The 16,307-nt window shown below is 32.2% G+C and overlaps 1 long non-coding RNA gene across 1 annotated transcript; it reads right to left on the bottom strand.

Moving 5' to 3' along the window:
• Positions 1-13,850: 13,850 nt before the first annotated feature.
• On the bottom strand, positions 13,851-14,665 carry LOC18036090. The gene is made up of 3 exons (XR_002904692.1): positions 14,627-14,665; positions 14,182-14,235; positions 13,851-13,995 (listed from the first exon to the last, which is right to left on the bottom strand). It is a non-coding gene; the product is annotated as an uncharacterized LOC18036090 (long non-coding RNA).
• Between the last annotated feature and the right edge of the window lie 1,642 nt (positions 14,666-16,307).

Here is a 16,307-nt window from a genome sequence, read left to right as displayed (position 1 = left end):
TGTGTCTTTCTATGTATTTTGGAGGCATTTGATACACTGTATTGTATTATATTATAATGTATTATTTTAATATAGGTATATTGTATTATTCGGTATTGCATTAGTATTGTATTATAACAATGTTGTATAATGTTTGACTCTACATTGTACCGTATTAATTTTTAATTATACTATATTTGGTGTTGCACTGATCTGTATTAATTTTTTGTGATTAATTTAAATTATATATTTAGAAAATAATCCAAATAAGAATTCTATTATTTGTATTATTAATTTCAATTTAATATTATTCAAATCTATTCATATTTAAACATTTATTATTAATTATATTAAATTGTTAAATAATAATCAATTTTTATATACTAATTACAATAATATAATTAATAATGTAATCTTGTGTAATATTTTATTTTTATATGTTATTAAGTATTTATTATTAGTTATATTAACTTATTAAATATTAATCAATTTTGTATATTACTTATTATAATATAATTAAATTACTGATATTTTTAATACAATAAAAATTAAAATATAATATAATATTATTTAATAACAGAATATAAATTTAGTAATTTATATTAATCATTCATAATATAAAAGAAAATTAAAATTAACAATATATAATATTATATTAAATTAAAATTTTATACTTATTTTATTTATTTATTTTATTTATTTATTTATTTATTTATTATTATTATTATTATTATTATTATTATTATTATTAGGATAAATAAAATAATTAAAGCAAGGTACTCCATTTTAATATGTGCTTTAAGTGAAAAACTAATGTGAAAGTTTGAACCAAAACGTACATTAAAAATTTGGCTCCATGATTAAACATGAAAACTAAATATATAGAGTATAGAATAGAAGAATGAGGGATTTTTTTTTTAATTTATTTTGAAAGGTAAGAGATTGGGTAAAGTGTAAATTCATTCTTTACCCTTTATCTTACTAGGATTTGGGTGATCACATTAAAAAATTACTTAAAAATTATTTAGTCAAGCCTTGTCAATGAATATGAGGTGTTGATTATTTTTCCTCATCATTTTCTGTAATCTCAAATAAAGTAATAGTTTCCTCAATTATTTAAATGGGTTTATTGATTTAAATAGACTATTAGTCAATTAAAACTATCAATATGGACAAAAGAATATATGGGTAAAGGTATTACTTATTGATATTCTCCCACTCTTCTACTCTTTTCTCCGCTAGGTTCTAAATTTAGTGAAAAAATTGGATTAATTTTAAATAAAGTGAAACAAACCAACTTGATTGTTAACATTAAAAATTCAATTTTAAATACTTATTTTACTAGTAAAGACTAAAAAAAGGATCATTGTCCTTACTTATTAGATTACAATTACTTTTAAACCAATTAACACTGTCCATAAATGCTTAAAATGGACATTGTTCGGCGATCATTATTTATCTGTGCAAAATCAACCTGCGAGGGAAAGAGAGAGAAAGATAAGCTTAATTTGCTACCACATCATGTGCCAGTCACTTTTCCATGAGGAAAAATTTACGTAATGGACAATTTAAAAATGAACATTTTGACTAATTCTGGTCAGATGGTAAAGTAGTGTATGCCCCCTTGTACTCGAATCTGAGTGTTACACAATATAAAAAGGACCATTTTCAAAAACCTCTCCCCTGGTTTGAGGTAATTAAAGTTAAATGGAAAATTTCCTTGTATTCTCACTAATCTCCCTCACCGTTAGTATGAATACATGTTGACTGTTAGTGGACTGCCAAAATGACCAAAATACCCTTCTGATGAGAAGCATCATTTGGCACCCAAAAATTGGCGGCAAGAAATTGGTATTATAGTTCAGTTAAAAAGTCATAAATACGCTTGTAAAATAACAAATGTACATTGAAAAAATAATAATTTTGTATTTGGTTTTGGTTGGGGGGGGGGGGGGGCGCGGGGAATTCATAGACTTCACCAACCATTGGCCCCCATCACCATTGCACACCAATTTTCAAGCAAAAGATTCACAACCTATACACCAACCGACCAAGTTTTTGAAAGACTCACCCCGTCAATCCATTTAAATTTCGCCATTGCCATACATTAACAAAAACCATAAATTTGTGAAAATAATCCAACACAAAAACCTACGAACTTAACTTTACTCAAAATCTAACTTAAGAATCGAGAGATATTTAAATTTTATATACTTAACCCAATATCAATACTCAATCAATAGGTCATAATTTTTCTAGTAATAAAATTTATGATAATAAACTTAATCCCAATTACAAAACATTTGGGAAAAAAGTAAATTTAATGACTAATAAACTAAATTACGAAATGGCCGAACACGGCGTGCAACTTGATTTATTAATCTTCCTTTTATTCTTTACACATATTTCATTGCTAAATGCATGTTTCTTATTATATCGTATAATGGGCAATAAATTAACATTCCCAATGTGATTATGAGGACTTCCATAAGGATGAACACAGACACATTCTTATTCCCAATAATGAAATACTTGCTAAAGTTAAAGGTCAAGAAAGTAACCAACATTTTAGTCATGAGCATCATTTGATTACGTTGGAGGTAGATGGCATCGATCGCAAAGCATACTACCGAAGTACCAAAGCTCCGAGTTGTGGTTGTGCTGCATGTGAGTTTTATATCCATAATTCTTGTTCTCTGTTGCCCGAAGTTAGTTCAACATTCTTTCCATCAATGCCATTCTTTGACTCTCCCGGTCGTTGGATACCAGTGTGCCGAGTGTGATTGTAACTTGCATCCGGAATGTATCTCTTTGAAAGCAAGAAAGAATTACAAGCTATAGTGTTTGGCAAGCAAGAAAACACAAGAAAATGAAAGAAAGCTCTGCGAAGAAGCTTGTAGAAGATTCTTATCCCAAAACTGAAAAATGAATATTATAACAAGCTGAGAATGAATTAAGCTAATTTGTTGTACACGCGTGTTTGTTACTACGTATAAGCAATGCTGCATAACTAATTTTGCATATCTGCTTAGTGAGCTAACTAACTCTGCCAAGTTAGCTTAGTGAGCTACTCTGTTATGGTTAGATATACAGCATCAGCATGTTCTGCTTTACTAGAGTCGCCAACATCCCCTTTCAAGCTGAAATGTTCAGGATGAACATTCAGCTTGCTACGCAACTAACTAAATTGCTTGAAGGTGAGAGCTTTAGTCAGTGCATTAGCTGTTTGGTCCTGACTAGGCACAAAACAGACCTCAATCTCCTTGGTTGCAACTTTGTCTCTAATAAAGTGTATGTCCAATTCAACATGCTTAGTTTTAGCATGATAAACTGAATTATATGTTAAGGCTATTGCTTCTTGATTATCACACCACAGTATTGGTAGGAACTTAGTTTGATATGAAGCTCACCAAGTAAAGATTGTATCCAAGTAACTTCAGAAATAGCATGAGCTAGAGACCTATATTTTGCCTTTGTACTTGATCTTGAGACTACAGATTATTTCTTGGATGACCATGAAACTAAGTTGGGACCTAGATAATATGCAAAACCAGCCACTGACTTTATATCATCACGATCACAAGCCCAATTAGAATATGAAAAACAGTCTATTTGCAAAACTCCCCTGTTGTAAAATCGCAGCCCAAAATATATTGTTCGTTTTTAAGTACCTTAACAATCTTTTGCATGTTTCCCAACGTTGTGTCCTTGGATTAGATAGAAATTGACTTAGCTTATATATAGAGAAAGCTATGTCAGGTCTGGTAAATGTAACATATTGTAGAGCTCCTATAATACTTCTGTATTGAGATACATTGTCAATGATATCGCCTGATTCTTTGTGAGCTAATGGCTTATAGACATGTGAGTTGGAACTAGACTGCAATTTGTCACACCGTCTTTAACTAAAATATCAACAATATATTTTGCTTGTGACAAATATATTCCACTTGCAAATTTGTTGACTTTAATTCCCAGAAAGTAATGAAACTCTCTCAAGTCCTTTAGACCAAAGGTCCGATGCATACCATGAATAACTTGTTGATTCATGGGAGAACTAGAACAAGTGATTATAATGTCATCAACATAAACTAAAATAAGAGTTAGATGACAATTGTTCCACTTATAGAAAAGAGAATTATCATATTTTGAGTTCTGAAAATGCCGTTGAGAAATCATTGTAGTCTTGAATCTATCAAACTAGGCTCTAAGTGCCTGTTTTAAGCCTTAGAATATTTTTTTAAATTTGCAGATGTGATGACGCTTAATAGAATAATTAAAATAATAAAGTATATTTTAACAACAACAAGAACAACAATAATAATAATTAAAATTATTATTATTATTATCATCATCATCATCAAATAATAAAGGACCTATTTGCAAATACTATAAACTTTTGAGTATTTTCATAAATCTATAGGGGCCAAAATGCAAAAATGATAAAAGTTGATTGAGGGCAATTGGGGGATAATAAAAATTTATTGGGGGTGAAATTGGAAATCTAGGGAATGAGATATTGATTCCCGGGGGTTGGGAATCAATGTCCCATTCCCTATTCCCAAATTTGGGTGGGGGCCACGATTTCGATTTCGATTTCGATTCCCGCCTTTATTTTAGAAGTAAATGTTGTCGATGATTTCGATTCCAGATTCTAATTCCCTATTCCATGAAATAAACATGTCTGACAGTATTTATGCTACGTTTACTTGTTAGTAATCGGAATGGGTAGAAATCGGAATGAGATGGAATGAGAATGAGCTCGAATGGGAATGAGGAATGAGAATTAGAATAATTTGTTTATTTAAGCTACAAAAATCGGAATGGAAATGGGTTATAATCTCATTGATGTGTTTATTTTATCTTGAAATTGGAATCATAATAAGTTGAATTGTTTAAGTTACTAAAATGCCCTTAGTTAATAATAATAATAATTATTATTATTATTATTATTACTATTATTATTATTTGTGATTTTTATTATTATAAAAATAATTAATTGTTATATTAATTAATTATAATATATAAATTAATTATAATGATCATATTAATAATTATTATCATAATATATTAATTAATAGTGATAATTATATTATTAGTTAATAATAATATATGAACTAATTAAAATAATTATTAATTATTACAAAATATATTAATTAATTATAAAAATAATATATTAATTATTGTGATTATTTATTCAAAAATTATAATTATTAATAATTATTGTTATTAATATATTAATATATTAATTAACTATAATATATTAATTAGTTAATTATAATAATATATTAATTAATTATAAATGAGGACAAAATGAGCATTTTTTTTATTTTTGGGAGGGCAAAATAGTCAATCTTGGGAATGTTGGGAATGGGAGACTCATTCCCAAGCCCTATTCCTCATTCCCAAATTATGGTAGGGTCCACGATTCTAATTCCGATTTCCAATTTTATTTTGTAAAGTAAACGTCGTCAATGATTTCGATTTCGAACTCCGATTCCCTGATCTGGTAAGTAAACGCAACATTACTTTACAAAATAAAGTTGAGAATCGGAATCATGGGGCCTACCACAATTTAGAAATGAGGAATGAGAGACTCATTCTCAATGGAGGAGGTGGGAATGAGTCTCCATTCCCAAGATTGACCATTTTGCCCCTCTCCAAAATTTAAAATGTCAACTTTATCCTCATTTATAATTAATTAATCTATTATTATAATTAATTAATATATTAATATATTATTAACAATAATTATTAATATAATTAGTATAATTAATTCATTTATTATCATTAATTAATTAATATTATTACTACTATTAACTAATATATTAATATATTATTGAAAATAATATATTAATAATTATAGTTTTTGAATAAATAATCAAAATAATTAGTATACTATTGTTAAATAATTAATATTAATATTCTTAATTAATATATTTTTATAAAAATTATTAATATAATTATTATAATTAGTTAGTTTATTATTACAATTAATTAAATATTTTTTACAATTAATTAATATATTATTGAAAATAATTAATAATAATAATTTTTGAATAAATAATTACTATAATTAAAATATAAAATAATAATTATGATAATAATTCGTTAAGTACTTTTTAGTAATTTGTTATAATATAACTCATTCCAATTCTGATTCTAATTCCAAGACAAAATAAACACATTAATGACAGTTCAGTTCATTACGATTTCGATTCCTACAATTCAAGTAAACAACTTGTCCTGATTCCTATTTCCTATTTGTATTCCTACCTATTGTGATTGCAGCTCATTCCAATTATAATTTAGTAAACGCACCATTAATGTAATGTACCCTAAAGCAATACACCATAATGCAATACAACTCATATATTGTAATGCAATCCAATGCATAAAACATGCCTATCGTTAATTAGATATATAAAATGTGTCTTCTCTCTATTCTATTGACTATTCTGTGTTTTAGCAAATCAAATGGCTCATAATTTTTTAAGGAACAATAAATGATGGAAAAAGTAGATATTCTCAAAATCAATTTTTTCTCTTTTTTATTTTTATTTTTAAAAAGTTTAGATATAATGAGAAATCTCACCAACTAAACATCATCTCTTGTCCCTAGCATGCATTCACGACCAACGGAGCAATATCTAGGGGACTTTCTTGATAGTGTTTCTCTATTGATAAATTATTAGAAAAAAAATAAAATCTAAGACCGAGCATTTTTAACATTACATTTTTTTGAGAAAGATTTGGGGATCACACCATGCCTCTGGCTTGTATGATAAAATGGTTATTGCTTAAACAAATATTTTGAAAATGGGGATAAGAATATACTTATTTATTAGTTGCTCGGTGATTCCATAATTAACTATGAAGGGAGGAAGAAGTTTACTCGGTCAAAGACCTTTGTTCATGTTAATGGGGTTAAGAACATTAATCTCTTGGAATTTCAACAACAAAAATATCACACCATTGTAGTTCTTGTTTGCGGTTAATAAATTCATTTGGAGCAAGTTAAAAATAGAGTCAGCTTCCAGCCCCGAAATGTCAATTTTATAAAGTTCGAAAATTTTTTTTATAACGCTGTAAATTTTTGCCCACCAATGTCTATAAAAATGTTCTAATTTAGAATTTTAAATTTATTAAAATTTAAAAAATATTGTAATAACATTATATTATTAAATTATATAACTTAATAAGTTTCTTAAATTTTAATAAAATTTAAGATTTTAAACCAGATTAATATTTTAATATAAAAATATTTCAATCCAAAATTCTGGATCTGTTCCATTCACATACATAATATAGTTATGACCTGCTGGATAGTTTAACCAAAAAAAAAATCAATATTTTAAACCTAATTATTTTCTTGTTCATGTGATATTGTGATTTGTCTCTTGCAAATTGCAATGAGCAAAGTTCAAAAAGTCAAAACACTGGGAGTAGGTCAGATGAGTTAAACAGAAAGAAGAAAAGAAAAGGTTTGCTCTGTTTTGGCAGTAAAACAGAGAGCAGAGTGGCAACACAAAGGGAAATGAAGCCAAAACAGAGCAAAGAGGCAACAGAAAGACAAATGAAGCCTAAACACAATCATCATTTAACACTTTATGAGAACAACAACAATGGCGAATTACGAATAGTCTGTCATAAATGTGGCCAACACTTGGATGAATCCTACAACTGCACGTGTGGTTCTCCTGTTGAATGCTATTTGTGCAAAGAACAACTCTCAATCATGTAGCTCATCAATCATGTTTGAATTACCAAAAGAGATTCAAATCACCTGCTGTCGTCCACATTGCTTGCTCCACTATGAAAGAGAATCCGGCAGCAAATCAAAAGAGCTGGATTGCGATTTCTGTAACAAGATACACAGAGACTACAAGTACTGCTGTCGAGAGTGTGATTTTCAGATTGGTGTTGGATGTGCTTCGAAGCTCATCAACTACCATCAAGGTCAACGGCACGTCCGACATTTCAGTCATCGGCATCCGTCGACCTTGTTGAAGCATCTGGAGAACCAAACTACGGCCGTGAACTACTGCAAGAAATCAGACACCCTTTTCATCCACGCCATTGTTTAACACTTGTCGACATTGATAATGATGATGATGAGGAGGAGGAGGAGGAGATGGGAGAATCATCTTAGTGTAGTGCGTGCTGCTTCCATGTTGATGGGTTCAGGTACCGATGTGACGAATGTAAAATTAACCCGCATCCTGAATGTATAGCTCTGAAGCCAAATATAAAGTACACAGGCCATGATCATCTTCTTATTCTTGTAGAGAATTTGTCTTATGAAACTGAATGTGAAGCATGAGGTTTTGATATTCAAGGTGTTTTCTTTATGCGTTGTTTGGAGTGTTGCCTCGATTTTCATGTGCAGTGCGATTCTGATCACCAGCTACTACCAACTGTCTGGGGTCAAGAACACGAACATCCTCTCATTTACAGTACTGAGACAATTGCTAATAAAGATGATTCTGATCTTCATTATTGTAATGTTTATGGGAAAGAACTTAGAAAATCAGAGGATCCATTTTATCATTGTGCTATATGTTATGAGTATGTAGCTCATGTGCGTTGTGCAATCACTGAGGTGCAGTATGCTGGCAAAGGAAAACTGAGGCATTTCAGTCATGAGCATATCTTGGTTCTCCGTGAAATCTCAAAGAATGATGGTACATTGTGTTATGGATGTGGGAAAGCAGTCCAAGGCTCAACATACTGTTGTGATTCCTGCCAATTTTATCTCCACAAATCCTGTGTTGAGCTGCCAAGACAGATTTGGGGTCATCAGTCACATAAGCAATACCTGACCCTCCAAAGATTTGATATTTCAGCCAAAAAAGTTTGTCGTACTTGTAAGAAGCGTTTTAGTTCTGGCTTCATATATCACTGTGATGCAAGCCAGTACAACATGTGTCTTGATTGTGCTCCAGCACATCCGTTGATAAAGAAAGACTACCATGAAGATCAACAAAGAATCGCACATTTTAGTCATGAGCATTACTTGGTTAACTTGGAGGCAGCTGAGGTGAATTTCAAGTTGTGCCTCAAAAACATCAACGGCCAATGTCATGGCTGTGCTCAATGTGAGTTTTACATCCATAATTCATGTGCTTCGCTGATACAAGGAATTCGGCATCCATTCCATCCACGCCATTCTTTGACGCTCTTGGCCATTAAGAAGCCCCGTTATGTGTGCAACGCCTGTGGTTTCCATGTTCCAGATTTGAGATACCGCTGTGATAAGTGTGATTTTGACTTACATCTTGAATGTGTATCTTTGAAGGCAGCCATTGAGTACAAAGGTCATCGGCATCCTCTTATTCTAGTACAGAATATGTCCTATTCATTCCAATGTGAAGCATGTGGTTGTGAAATGCAGGGTGCTTTTTTACTACGTTGTGTGGAGTGTGACCTCTATTTTTATGTACAGAGTGGCTCTCTCCCACCACCAACGTCTACTGAGGTACAAGATAATGAAAGAGAGAAGATCAAACATTTCAGCCACAAACATTTGTTGTTTCTCCTTGAAAACAAGAGAAATGATAAAATCATTTGTGTTGCATGTGAGAAAAATATCCAAGCCAACCACCCAGCATACGGTTGCCATCACTGCGAATTTTATCTTCACAAATCTTGTGTTGAACTGCCAAGAGAAATACAACATCCCTTCCATCGACATCCTTTCAGTCTCCCGAGCCCTTACTCTGAAAAGTATCAGGAATGTGATGCTTGTCATAAGCATTACTATGAATTCAGTTATAGCTGCCAAGATTGTGATTTCAATCTAGATCTCGATTGTTTGCTCCCTTCTATAAAACTTAGAAGTCATAAACATGTTCTGACTCTCTTCAAGAAGTTATATGACGCTGCAGATTGTGACAGCAGAAGTGGGTGTGTTATTGGTCAAAACAAGTCTACCCCTCTTGATGATTGTTATCTACGGTGTGTGGCATGCAATTTCAATCTAGATCTCGATTTTGAAGATGAGGAGTATTTGTTGTGACTTTTGCGAGACAAGACGAAATGCTCGAGAATGCGTTTACCATTGTGAAAAATGCAACTTTGTAGTAGATCTTGACTGCGTGTTCTCTGAGGTATGCCTATATATCATTGGCTTCATTGGGGAAATTACTTATTGTTTTGACAAATTAATTAACTTCTTATTGTTTGCTGTAGATAATACAGTTTCTTGAAGGAAAGCGCAAAGCTGTCGAGTTGAGAATTGTCAGTAAAAAGACCAATAAAAATGTCAAAGGCTTAACCTACAGCGGTATGCTGAAATCCTTAACTGAAGAGGAGAAGAAGATGTTAGAGTCCTTAATCGAGGTGGAAAAGATGACAAAAGAGGGCACTTTAAGGGATGTTTTTGATGAATTGAAAGAGACTAATCATCTGGTAAACAAAAGAATTACAAAAGAGTTGTTTGCCGAAGACTTCTTGGAGAATACAGCAAGGGAATTTGTGCAAGGGACACTACAACTGCAATATTTAGGAGAGGATGCGGATGCCGAGCTTGTCAATGTGGGAGATTATAAAATCAATCCCAAATTCTCCCCAGTTCTCAGGAACTTGCTTAAAAATCATGAGGGTATCTTTTCCAGTTGCTCCTTGACTCAAAGCTTAAAGACAATAGTCCTCACTACACTCTGTGGGGTTATGCAGGAGATGAGGGACAATAAGTTGCGGGACATCAACAATGACTTCTTTGTTACTTGGTGGTTTCTCTTCAAACTTGTATACAAAGCAGGGTTTAGAATAGATTTTGCCTTGGATCATATCAAGAGAATAGCTTATGAACATTATCTAATACAGGATGCAAGTTCAATCTAGGACAGCCCCCTTTACAAGGTTCACCAGGAGATCGCTTATATTTCGAAAGAGATTGATCAACGGAAGGCAAGGATTAAAAATCTGAAGAAGCAAGCACTGGATAACTTGTCTAGCCATGGTTCTGAACGATCGAGATTTCAAGCAAACCGCTTTAATCAAGCTCTGGGATCATGGTGGAAGAACGCAGCTGACGGATTGCTTGACGATATCCCAGAATCCTAGCCATCATTTGTTTCTGTAAGAAATTTTCTATTTGAATGGCAACTCACACTTGCTTTCTTGACACACTTAATATTCTAGCTCTATTACTCAATGTCTAACTTCCGTTGCATTTGATACTTGATGGTGCCTTGCGATTCTCACACTATTGAAACAGAGTTGTAGAAAGAGGTAGCCTGAGAGTGACTATCTTTTATCAATATGCCCTTCATAATCTGCATATGTTTAAAACCCCAGTAAGGTTTCCTTGTTTGATCTGACATTCCCATTTAAAAGACCTATAATTGTTGAGCATCCACTTGTCAGCTTCTCAATAAAACTTATTAAGATTCCCCATAATATGATGTTAATGTAACTATATTTCAATTTATTTATTTATTAGTAAGTATAATGACATATTTATAAGTTTAATTTTTTTATTAAATAAATATTTTTTATTTTTTTGCAGATTCGCAGATTTTTGCGGATTCACAGAAGTAAATCCATATCCAATCCACCGATTTCGGATTTTCAAATTTTCAATCCAATCCATTAATTCGCGGATCAAATTTCTGCTGATAAGACGGATTGAGCGGATCAGATTAGATTTTGAACACCCCTACTAGGATTCCCCCGTCAACCTGCTCACCACTTCCGCAGCATGAGCAACATCACGCCTTTGGCATATTATTGCATATAAAATAAACAATGCCAACAGCAATAGTGCATATGGTAAGGTCTTCCATTTCAAACTCAGTTCTTGATCAACTGCTTCTTAAGCTTCTCAGTCCCTTCCTTTGATCAGAAATCAACATATCATCGACATACAAGAAGTAGAGGGGTATCTGCTTGCTGAGATGCTTATACTACACAAAGCTATCCTACATAATCTTTTTGAAGCAGTGCTATTGTGCTGCCATGTAGATTGCTTGAGACCATAAAAGGATTTGTTCAAAAAAAGCACTCTTTTTACCAAATTCTTCACAGCCTTCTGGTCTCTGGTTGTACCATTATAATTTCTTCGTCTAAATCATTATGAAGTGTTGTTTTCATTTTCTCAACCTCAACGTTGTTGATTGCCCACGAAGCTAGTAAGTTCTGATGTGCGGTACCTTATTACTAAATCCATCATCACAGCATGCAGTAAATGGTTTCTAGACCTGGTGTCACCATGATGCTTCACATAATAAGTAATGAATTAAAACTGAATTCAAGAACCAAGGTAACAATTTCAGAGAAACTTGCAATTCCATATTAATTAAAAAGAAGAAACAAATTAATCTCCATATATGTACAAAATACTGAAAAATTGTAAGGAGATAACAAGGGAAGAGCTTATCTTTCGCACATATGTCTTCCTGCTTGCAAACACCCTTTTAACAAAGAGGATCTCTGCTTGCCCTGAGCTACTAGTAGCATTGTGTCTGTATGGATCGATTTTCATAACTATCATCTTGCTTTCAGTGCTTTTTTACGGCTTTCAGTCATATATTCTAATTATATACAAGGCATTGTGTGTTTCTGCACAAGCACGTCTACAGCAACACTGGACTTTCAATCAGGTGGCCATTCGGAATTCCCAGCTATATTTCAATCAAGAAAACACTGCATACAAAGTAAAGTAAGCTCAGCTCTAGGAATGCTTACAAGGAAAATTTTTCTTTTTTCTTTTTTTCATCTGTCCTAAGCATTATCTTAGTGCATGCATGGTAAAGTTGTACAAAATTCTTCAATTAATTAATAATTGCTTTCAGTCCATAACACTCATCCGCACAAATGCTTTTTAGAATCGCTTAAGAATTTTCATTCTCATAAGATTCTTCAATAAAATATTATCACGTTTCCTGAGATGCAAATTTTGGCTTTTGCAGTCAACTAAAGAATACAGGAAAAGATTCATGCTCTTTAGAAACAATCGTTGCAATGTAATTTAAAGTTGTTACAAATTTTTCTAGGCATGATTTGATTGTTTTAAAATAGCTTAAGCAACATATAATAGCGCCATTAATTCTATCATCTGGAGATAATGAAGCAGATGTGTGATGAGTTTGATTTACCCAGAAGAAAACCAAGGAAAAAAAATTCTTCAACTGATTGGTTAGTTCTTCTTCACAAGTATTGCCTAAACTTACACAATCCTTGCATACAATTTAAGATTACCTAAACTTACACAATCTTTGCATACAATTTAAGATTAAACTTGCGCAAAAATTGAGGTCAGTGCTCTGATTATGGCACGCATGGTGCCTCAGCCTTTTCATCAGCATGCTTCAATTCATTGGCATCTCGACTTTCACTTTAAAAGGAAATCTAACCATCAGCATCTTCATTTCCTCAATATACAAATATGAACACATGGAGCACATGTGCAAATGTCTCTTAATGAAATTGAATCGTTGGTTAATAGTATAATTAACTTCATGTGACAATATCATTTATCATTACATGAGTTATTTTCTACGCTAAATGAAGCTTGTCCACGCAACAGGTTCATTATGCACTAACCGGATTCAAAATTTTGTTGTTACTTGTTAGGTGATGCACTTTGAAAGATGTGATTGCCGTTTGGTATTAAAAAAAAAATGAGCACCATTCACAAGGAAGAAACAACTTCTTTTTTAATTCAAAATTAGAAGGAAAATGAAAAAAGAATGATTTACCAACACTCAAATTAATGGAATCAGAAGGATCATTCCATGAATGACTCTGCGCAGACGTGTGTGGGTAATTGTGGGAAAGAAAGCGATAAAAAAATTAGATTACTGAAACCAGTTTCATGAGAAAATTTTACTATGAACAATAGCACAGTTTTCTTCTTCAAATCGGAATTTCTAGATTAATATACCTGCCAGCTCAGTATCAAAATTTTATGATGATTAGAGATCAATCTAAGCTCTGAAAATCTTTAAAATACTCATGCCGGAGTGCTTCACGAGCTGTAAGTCGTTTACTTGGATCCAAGCAAAGCATTCTCTGGAAATATACAGAAAAATGCATGAAGTAAAAATAACGAATCTCCAAGCAAATCATTTTCAATTGCCTGCAATTATATACAGCTACAAGTTCATGCAGGCTACAAGAAATCACTTCTGATGCAATTCATCATTTGAAATGTGAAAAATTGAAAAAGTTGTGTATGCACATAAAACTATAACTTACACGCAAAAGGTCAACTCCATCTGGTTCAAGACCACCAACTACAGTAGCCAGGTCCTGCAATGCATTAGGAAAATTCAGTAAGTCTTATTTAGTTTGAGGATAATTTTGACAATGATACAGATTTCATGTAGGAAAACTAAAGGATGGAATGCATATTAGAAGTTAGCATTGTATTAGTAATCATAGTTAAGTACATGACACAATATATCAATAAAATTTATGTTATGTAATAGCTGTGTAGTATGGCGAGTAGAGTGTCTATCATATTACATATAAAAAATGAAAAAGAAAAAAAGGCTTTTTATAAAGTCCCTCCTCAATATTCTATTTCAATATTTTTGTGTTCTCAAATGATATGTATAAATCAATTATTTCACAGGATCTATGGTGCACAAAAAATTGCTAAGTGTCTTTTCAAGGATAGAGAAGTACAGAACCCTCATACCTTTATAGGACTTCTATTAGGTTCAAAACCAAATTCTTCAGAGAATGAAGTAAATCCGGGCAAAGTTTCTGAATCTGGTGTCCCCATGATGCTTCATTTAAGAAAGCAATATTAATAAGATTTAGTGCCTTAGGAGGAAAATAATTGTGCAAAAAGATTTATATTATATACCTGAAAATTGCAGCCAGTAAACCAGGAGCCCACCTAGAGTGGAACAAACGCTGATGGGTCACCATCTCAGCAAATGTACAAGCCACAGCCCACACATCAACTGGAGTTGAGTATCGGCCAGAACCAAGTAGGCGCTCAGGTGCCTTGTAGCAGAGACTTCCTCCCTAGGAAGAAATACCAAAAATATCAGAAACATATTGCAGGCTTGCAGCTAACACTGGAAATGGAAAGAGTAGATATAAACAAAACATATTGCTGTGGTTTGGCACTAAAGCTAATGCAATTCAATTCTTGTGGACTATCAAATACTAATATCTCTTATTGTGTCATTACAAATATTTTTTTTTGGTATTACATTAAGTAAGAAAACAGAAACATGACCGTCCCCACATAGAATAGAGTTACCAAAAGACACATATATGATGTGCATGTCAAAGGGTAAAGTTCTTCACCATATCATTGAAGAACATAATTTTGAAGCTGGAAAAGTCATAAAGTGAAAGTGTATGCCAAACATATTATATGTCAGCAATTTTTTTTTTTTTTCATCTAAGTATCAGTAAATTGAACAATGGAAACAGAGTAGGGTGTAAGTGTGCAAAAAACTCACAAGCTCTTCCCTTTCTATATTTATAACTTAACGAATGGATTAAGGGTATTTAGACTCCATTTAAACCACCATCCAACAGCATGTTATTTAAAAATAAAAAACAAAATAACTCTAACAATATCAGATGGGAATGATACCACAATTAGCAAGTTTATCACTAAACTGAAGTTAGTAAAATGCAAACTTTGATACCTTAATCGTATAATTTTCAAGAGGAACATCAATTGGCCTTGCCAACCCAAAGTCTGCAATTTTAACAATGTCTTTACTGCGATCTATCAGAAAATTCGCTGGCTTCAAATCCCGGTGAAGAATTTCCTGAGAATGGCAATACGCAACGCCATGAAGAATCTGATGTAGATACTTCTGCCAAGTCAAGGTGAAAGATAAGATCGTACAGTTAGTTGTGTCATCATGGCTATAAAATTCCTGTAATATCGTGTAATACTTTAATCAACATATACAAGATGACTTAGGGTATAAAGGGCATATCAGAAACTCCAAGAAATGACTCAACCACATTTCCTCACAAACATTTGATATAAGCAAATAATTATTTATGATCAATTGAAATGCAAGTACATAGTATTTAAAAAACGAAATTAAACTTCCATAAAGTAGGTCATTTTAAAACTTTCAGCAGGTTATTCCCATGAAACTGCTATCATTTTAGTGACTCTAATTCTTTGTTAGCCTCACGGAGAAATTTCAAATTCCACTTAAAACAAATGGGCATAATTTCATTTTCCTCACAGAAAAGTGAGGACAATTATGCTCAGATAATGCCAAGATTATTGAGAAAGAGGTGAAACTTGGTAAGCATAAGCTGATGCAATAAAATCCCAGTAATATTACTGCTAATGTTAGCCATTTAAGAGGAAGAAAACATTAACATAAACT

This window comes from Citrus clementina, unplaced genomic scaffold, assembly GCF_000493195.1.
Source record: "Citrus clementina cultivar Clemenules unplaced genomic scaffold, Citrus_clementina_v1.0 scaffold_7, whole genome shotgun sequence".
Classification (NCBI taxonomy): Eukaryota; Viridiplantae; Streptophyta; class Magnoliopsida; order Sapindales; family Rutaceae; genus Citrus; species Citrus x clementina.
Note: the sequence above shows the minus strand (reverse complement) of the source record. Positions and strands in the feature narration are given on the sequence as shown.